The sequence below is a fragment of the Asparagus officinalis genome, chromosome 7 (assembly GCF_001876935.1).
Source record: "Asparagus officinalis chromosome 7, Aspof.V1, whole genome shotgun sequence".
Taxonomy (NCBI): domain Eukaryota; kingdom Viridiplantae; phylum Streptophyta; class Magnoliopsida; order Asparagales; family Asparagaceae; genus Asparagus; species Asparagus officinalis.
In genome coordinates, this window is record NC_033800.1 from 113220566 (window position 1) to 113228862 (window position 8297).

General features: G+C 38.7%; 1 long non-coding RNA gene across 1 annotated transcript; it reads left to right on the forward strand.

The window, feature by feature from the left end:
- Positions 6609-7958, forward strand: LOC109850251. The gene is made up of 3 exons (XR_002249389.1): positions 6609-6645; positions 6805-6975; positions 7394-7958. It is a non-coding gene; the product is annotated as an uncharacterized LOC109850251 (long non-coding RNA).

Genomic DNA, 8297 nt, shown 5'->3' on the forward strand with positions numbered 1-8297 from the left:
ATGTCGAATACATAGGCTTCGCCATTATTATGGGAATAGGCTACCCGACAACGTGTATTAGACGTTGACTTATCCCTACTTAGGCTTCGGGATAAAATACCCCAGAATCGAACTCTGGTGTCTTTTTCAATCGGTAAAAGGGTTGTTTGTGGAAAAATTTGCAGTAAAAGAAATAAAAGAAAAATTGATTTGTATTCCTTTAATCTCAGTTACAATTGGATTTTCGATTACAAAAGAGAAGAGAATGATCGGGATTCTCTCCTTTGTTTAATTCTGGGTTCTTCTTGGTAGCGGTGAGATGCCTTCCTCGATTGTTTGCGTTGAGTTTGCTTCTCGTTGACGATCCGAATATCTATACTCACTGGAACAACTGTCTTATCTGGTTGATAACTCTTAACGAGTTTTGTGATTCAGAACAAGCAACAAACTCTAATGATAGAGTTGTTGGAACCGAAAATAATTCGGTTAATAAGCCAAATGCCGACTGCTTAGAGTTCCTCCGTCTGTTGATTTCCCAGACTGTGTAAGGAGTCAATCCTCCTTTTTTTGATTCTGGAAGATCTGATCGAAAGATCTTCTCCTTTAGTTACCCCATTAGTCGGGTGTAACAACCCACTAAAGCCACTCCTCAAATCGTGGGTGAAGAACAGCTTCGAAGTTGTTACGATCGCGTTTGAATGAGTCAGAACCTTGACCTGCGTTCTGGCGGTGATTGAGCTGCGTTTGGCAGTGATGGATGAGCTGCGTTGGCAACGGTTGATAAGCTGCGTTGGGCATGGAAGGTAGATAAGCTGCGTTCGAGCTGTGCTTGGCAGCGATTGGAGCTGCGTTCGAGCTGTGCTTGGCAGCGATTGGAGCTGCGTTCGAGCTGTGCTTGGCAGCGATTGGAGCTGCGTTCGAGCTGTTGATTGTTGTAGTATTTAGATCTCTCTGTCTTTATATATGGATGACACCAAAGACCAGTAAAGAAGGTCTTATTCAGGCCATTTGTGACAATTGAGGCATCTCAATAACGCTCTATCAACTGCAGGTCATGATCTCCACTGAGTGTGTCGAATATCATTACACTGCTCATCAGCACCTCTAATGGTTGCTAATATAATATTAGTCATGTTGTTGTCGCAGCCATCAAGATCAATCATCTCACATAAGAAGCTGCATTCGTGTTTATAGCTGTTGAAGCGGCGTAGGTGATTGAATCGGTGTAGTGTCTTGATGATGGTACGCGGGGAGGACTTCCACGTCTTGGTTTGAAGAGATCGTCGATTTGTAATCCTTTCTGTCAGAGTATTGCTAAAGACTGCCGTTTTGTAATCTTTGCTTTAACTCTTTGACATGTGAAAATCTTCGAATTGTAGCCTTCTGGAAGTCGTCAGATTGTAACTTCCATCATCAGTGTTCGATGGAGACTCAGCTATCCAATGTGATTTTTAGACAGCCTACAATCCCCTCATTCCAGCTTCTCAAATATAGAGAACCAACCCCTCCTAGGGCATATGTGATATGTGGCTCCTGAATCTAACATCCACTCCGTGGAGTCGGCATAGCAAATCGACGGTAGTACATGGCATGAATAGCCCGAAGAATCTGACTCTGAATGTTCATCAATAGCTTTTGTAACATTCACTTCTGAAGCTTGTACAGCTTTTCCTTTATTCTTCTCAGTTTTATCCTTTAACTTTGGGCAGTCGATCTTCTAATATCCCTCTTCTATATAAAAGCGATATTGATTCCTACCAATACTCTTATAGCCACCTCTATTCTTTGATTTTAAACGGTTGAACTGGCGACGGTTTGGATCACGGTCTCGAACTGCTAATGCATCTCCTGATGCCTTCTCGGAAGGTTCACCATCACTCTTCCTCAACTCATAATTTACCAACGTTGAGGTCACCTTCTTATAACTAAAAGTAGTTTTTCCATTGATCATAGCGAGAACGAACGTACCGTAATCATTATCGGTAACAAATACAAAAGTAACATCGCCGTGTCTTTATCCTCAACCATGATATCCACATTGGCTATATCTAAAAGTAGCTTCGTGAAATTATTGACATGCTCCCTGATGGAAACTCCCCTCTTCATCTTGAATTGGTAAAACCTCTTCTTTAAGTGAAGCCGATTCTCAATGTTCTTCATAAGATAATTCTCATTAAGTGTTTCTCACATTCTCTTCGCTGACGTCTCGTTCATTACATCATAAATAAGATCCGGCGTCAAGCATGACCGAATAACTCCACAAGCCCTACTATTCATCTTCTTCCAAAACTTATCCTCCATGTCTTTAGGTTTCTCTTGTAACTCAAGAGTCTCCTTTAAATTCTGTGCATCAAAGGCGTCCATCACCTGACACCTCCATAATCCGAAATTAATCTTGTCGTTGAACTTCGGAACATCAATCTTCGTATTATTGATGCTCAGAATCTGTATCGCCTTCGTAAGAGACGAATCTAATGTGCTTTCTTCTTCCATATTGTCGGTCTAACTCTTCAAATAGGAATCCTTCACCAAATCCTTCGAACAAGCCTTAAGCCAAGCCTGAAGCTCTGATATCACTTGTTGTGCGTAACGGAAATTTCGGTAGCACCTCCGGTGCGCAAGGTACACAACAAGAGATTAGATCACAACGAAATTCCTGTTTCACAAAGGAAACAAGAACCAAAAGTAAAATATCTTAACAAAGTGAGATATTAGCTCTTCCTCTCATCAGTTTTAGGACTGACTTGTTGAGGGAACCTACAAGCTATTACAAATCACAGCAAGACAAACTATTTTACGTGGTTCGGCAAGTTACCTACGTCCACGAGGAAATGAGGGGGGAGATCTACTATTAGAGAGGGAGAATACAAATAGAGTTTACAATCACACAAGATCTCACAAATAAAACCCTCAAACAATCTCTCAAACCTCTCACAATTTCTCTCTCAAAGGGATGCTAACCTCCTTAAAAAAAGGCCACAACTTTTTTCTCTGCCTACGTGCTGCCAAAAGAGAAAAGAATCAGCCACCGCTTCTTTTCTTTACACGCCGCCTTGCACGCTACCTTTATTTCTACCCTTTGCTGCTTACAAGCACGAAACCCTAGAAAAAATAGAGAATTTATAGGCTGCAATCAATCGGGTGGGCCCACGCAGAAATGAAGAGAAAAACCGCATCTTGCGTACGAAATCTCCTCACTACGTCAACGTGATCTCTTCACGTGGTGGCCTTTTCACGTGGTTTTCACGAACTACAAGCTTAGCCTTTTCACTTCACTTGGGTTGTGACCCCCACTGGTCACACGTTCACAGAGACGTGGTCATTCCACTACCAACACCAATTCATGTCACTATCAAACACCAATTTTGTACCAAGCACAAACTTGGAGTCTGATAGTGAGTTGAATGCATCTCAACTCAACATCCAAGGTTATAAAAAACAAAGAGAAAATGTGTCACATGGGGTGTACTTTCCATCCAACTAATCTCCTTCACATACATGGTTGGGATTCCTCCACGCTTTAGGTAATCAAAAAAGCAAACGAGATCAACATGGCTTGGTGAGGATCCTACCAGAGGTATTTTGGTCATTTAATAAATGCTAAGATTTTAGAAATCGACTAAGGGAATGAGACCCCAAGTATTGGACCAAAATATGTTGGAAAAAGGTTCTAATAAGCTAAAGAATCAATAGTCGTGCACTAAGAACAAGGAGGGATGAACGGATAAAGAAGGCAAGTTTGGACCTAGTAAGGGGTGCACCCAACATGGGGCACATTAACATGGGTTGCGCCTAGGTGGGGTGTGCCAATGTAGACTTGGATTCTCAATCTTTCAAAATGGCCAAGATTATTAGGAGTAGAGTTAGAAGTTCAATGAGAAGTGCACCAACATGGCGTGCACCAATGAGGGCTGCAATAATGAAGGGGCGTACCATTAAGATAATTCAAGAAGTTATTGAAAGAAAAAACAAGTTATTGAGATGATAACAAATTTCACATGATCATATTATCATATGGATCCAAATGAAGAAAAAAGAATAGCAAAGGAGTGTCCAAATACATGTACACCCTTATACGTGTGCATCCTACCTTATACGTCCACCAAAGATGAGATCTCTTTGATGATTACTAACTTCGTCCAATTCAAGTTTTCCCTAGAATAAATGCTAACACTCCGATTTCTTGTCCCCTAATACTGCCAAAAAAGGAAATTTCCTCAGCAAACAGACCTGATGAGGCAATTAGCAACAAGCCACCTAGCGCTACATATGTCTAGGGGGTGCATGAATGAGGAGGGTATGGATAGAAGGGATCATTGATGATTACTCCATTCATTTATAAATAGTAGACTCTCACCCACTTGCAAATGGTTCCCTTTTTGGCTCTTCTCTTTTTGGCAAATTTTGCTCATTTTTCCTTAAAGAGACCAAGTTTTTCTCTTCTAGTCTCTGTGCCCTATAACCATGCACACATAGCTATGCTTGAGTTTTATCAAATTCTTCAAGAGTTCTTCAACTCTTATTCTTCTTCATTAAGTGATCTAATCACTCAGGGACCAAGGGAGCTCCTCCAAAGCTCGACCTCCATCATTAAGGTCTTAAACCATTGAGTTGTCATTTTTGTGGTCAATGAGGTTACAAACATAGACTCTATCGACACACCTCCTCTCTATTATTCAACATTGATGAATACGGTTACCAAGTTCAAGAGATCGTTTCTGACAATGAATGACAACCACACTATGAGTAGCTACATTAGTGACAAGTTGCTCATTGTGCAACACAATGACAACCAAATCGATTCATGTGTCAAAACCATGATGATAAAGTTTGATCAAGCGGCTTATGAGGAGTTGATTAGCCAAGATAAGATCCCTATTCATGCATGAAGACAAACTTTTATCATGGCAAAAATCCTCCATGCACACTAGTAGAAAAAGGTGCATCCTAGACGGAATTTTTCCGTCTCGGACATCCTAGACGAAATTTTTCCTTCTAGGACATCCTAGACGGAAAAATTCCATCTAGGATGTAACATCATAGACGGAATTTGCGTCTAGAATAGTATTCTAGACGGATTTTATTAATTATTTTCAATTATTCGTGGTCCAGACAGAAATTTCCATCTAGGATAAAACTCCCTCACAATCTTAAGTTTTGTTTTCGCAACTTTAATTTTGGAAAATTTTCGTGGCTCCAAAAATTTCCCCATTGTTATATATATGAGAAAACTCCCTCACAATCTTCATCCCCTCTTCCAAATTCTACCTAAAAAATCTCACCCCAACCCTAAAAAATGGACCCCACCCCCGACGCCGCCACCGCCTCCTCCTCGTCTGACAGCTATCAAAATATTTTAACAAAGTGAGATATCAGCTCTTTCTCTCATCAGTTCTAGGACTGACTTGTCGAGGGAACCTACAAGCTATTACAAATCACAGCAAAACAAACTATTTTAGGTGGTTCGGCAAGTTGCCTACGTCCACGGGACAAGGAGGGGGGATCTACTATTAGAGAGGGAGAATACAAATAGGATTTACAATCACACAAGATCTCACAAATAAAACCTTCAAACAATCTCTCAAACCTCTCACAAATAAAACCTTCAAACAATCTCTCAAACCTCTCACAATTTCTCTTTCAAAGGGATTCTAACATGCTTAAAAAAGGCCACATCTTTTTTTTGTTTTAAAGTTTAATTGGTGAAATTAATTTTTTTTTGTATTGTAATTTAGGATTTATCACATCAAACAATACTAGAAGCTAGAGTGATTTAGGACTTGTGAAACTAAGAGCATCAATTGTTTTGTATGGCTTTGTGCCTAGACCTCTCATTCAGAGCACTTCTTGGAAGAAATCTTGAACCTTCGAAACACACTATTAAAGGTTAGTGATAGCGTACCTTGTTCTGATTGGTTGTTCACATCAAAACTGAGTAAGGTAAATATTATCCATTGGTTTTCATGTGTGCATAAACCAAATTCATCTTGAGGACACATGTTATATATATGATGTGCATATCTACTTGGTGTCACTTTGCTTATTTCTGCTGATTATGACAAGGTACTTCGAAACACACATGCACACACCCTCCGTCCCCTCCCCGTACTCTCATGGACCCACACTGTCAAAGAACCACACCTGCATGCATGTGTTAGGGTTTTTCTCACCTCTGTTGCGATTTGGAAATAGAAATGAGAGAGAAGAGAGGAAAAACAGATCCCATTCTTCATATGAATTCTTATGTTCGTAAACTTTCAATAAAAGAAATAAGCCTGACTATAAGCATTGAAAACTTGGGCCACCAATCTTTATTATGTTATCTAAAATGCCTAAGAACTAAAAAAAATTGAGAAGGAACTCATTGGTGCTATTGATTCTGTGCATCTAATATCCATGAAAACAGAACCGACCACAACCTTTATCCTATGTTCCAAACTAGAAGCATGGCACAACCATAGTCCCACTGCATGGGCAAGACACACCACAACAAATTCTAAGGAGTAGACAAAATAAATAGGCTATGGTAATGTGCATTCCATGTCCACAAGAATCCTGGTAGAGCTGTTTTTTTGTAAGATCATAATAATTTTGTCTCATAGTTTCTATAAAGATCATAATAATGTCATTTCTAAGTCAATTCAAAAGATCAAAGAGACTAGTACGGTAATGCTTCTTTCATAAGCTAAGATATGAATACTGGATTTCTTATGCTCTTTTCATTCTTGATATCAGGTTGCATTTTTTTTGGCAACTATAGTTAGCTTTTCATTTTATTATCTGCTGTAGGTTTTGATTATTCTTTTTTATTCTAATTGACTGCAGGATGTTTGGCAAGGAACTCAGCTCTTAGCCATAGATGTTGCTGCCATGGCAGGATTACTCAAAAGGGCTCTTACTGGTGATGAACTCACGGAGAAGGAAAAGAAGGCTCTCCGAAGAACTCTTACTAATATGGCATCAGTTGTTCCCATAGGAATTCTCATGCTTCTTCTTGTGAGTATTTGATTTACATTATATCTATTTATTGTATTTTATTTATTTATTTATGGTCTGTATTCTCTAATTTTTCTTCTTGGCATCCTGTAATTTTTGTTTTTTGGAAAGTTCTGGTGGATGAAGATAGCTGTAGTTTTTTGAAAATTTTTTAAAAACTTTTTCTTAGACTCCAGCAATTTTTTTCTGAGCATCCTTCTTTTGTGTTGCCTAGAAAGTTTAAAGCCTCAGAATCAAGTTTCCACTTTCATATATGTGCTGAATAGTGATTTTATTTGAGCTGTTTTTTTCTTATAAGTTTGAACTTAGAAATCATAGTAGACCAACTAGAAGTTGCTACGTTACTGTTAAAGTCATTTTATCAGTACATGCAATGTTATTGGTAAATTTTACCTTACTAATTTATGTGTCATCTTAGGTTATTGTTGTTGGACATGCAGCGATGTTGGCTGTCATTCAAAGATATGTACCTTCTTTGCTATGAATCATTGTGATTCTTCTTCTACCTGTGGGGGCATGTATTTTATGTTTACTGGACTAAAACTGCTACTCTTTCCTTGGTTACACTTACAGATACCATCCACTTATGGTCCAGAGAGGCTGGATCTGTTGAGGTAGCTTGAGAAAGTGAAAGAGATGGAGACCGCTGATAATGGCTGTGATGAAATGACAGAAGCAATTAGCTCAAGCAGCAGCAATCAACAATAATTTCATTTCCTGATATTAAATCAGCAATGATGATACGTACTGGAAATTGTACAAATCAAGATTGACCATTTCATATAGGTATATACTTTGATTATTTCACACAAAGGGCTGTTGACTGGCCTCTGAAAGAGGTTGAATTAAATTTTTAGTCTAGGAAAGAAGTGTTAAGCTTCATGTTCCCATTTCTTTGGTAGTCCCCTGGTGCCTGTTGTGTTTCAATGCATTACTCTGTATATAACAATAGCTAGGATAATTAGTATTCACAGAATCAATAGCGATTTGGAAAACTTGTTATTTCTTTTTTGTGTATGTGACAATATTACCTTTGTTTTTTGTGTATGCTAAATTTTTTGCTTAAAGTATGTTCCAATTTTGTATAATGAATGCTCAGTTTATACTCAATACACAAAGTATGTTTAAAAAAAAACACTGTAGCACGTATCCTAGATGGAAATTCTATCTAGAATACTATATCCTAGACGAAATTTTCGTCTAGGATACTTTTTAGATGGAAATCTGCCTAGGAAGTATCCTAGACGAAATTTCCATCTAAGAAATATCCTAGATGGAAATTCTAGACGAAAATAAAATCTGCCTAGGAAGCTATCTTAGAT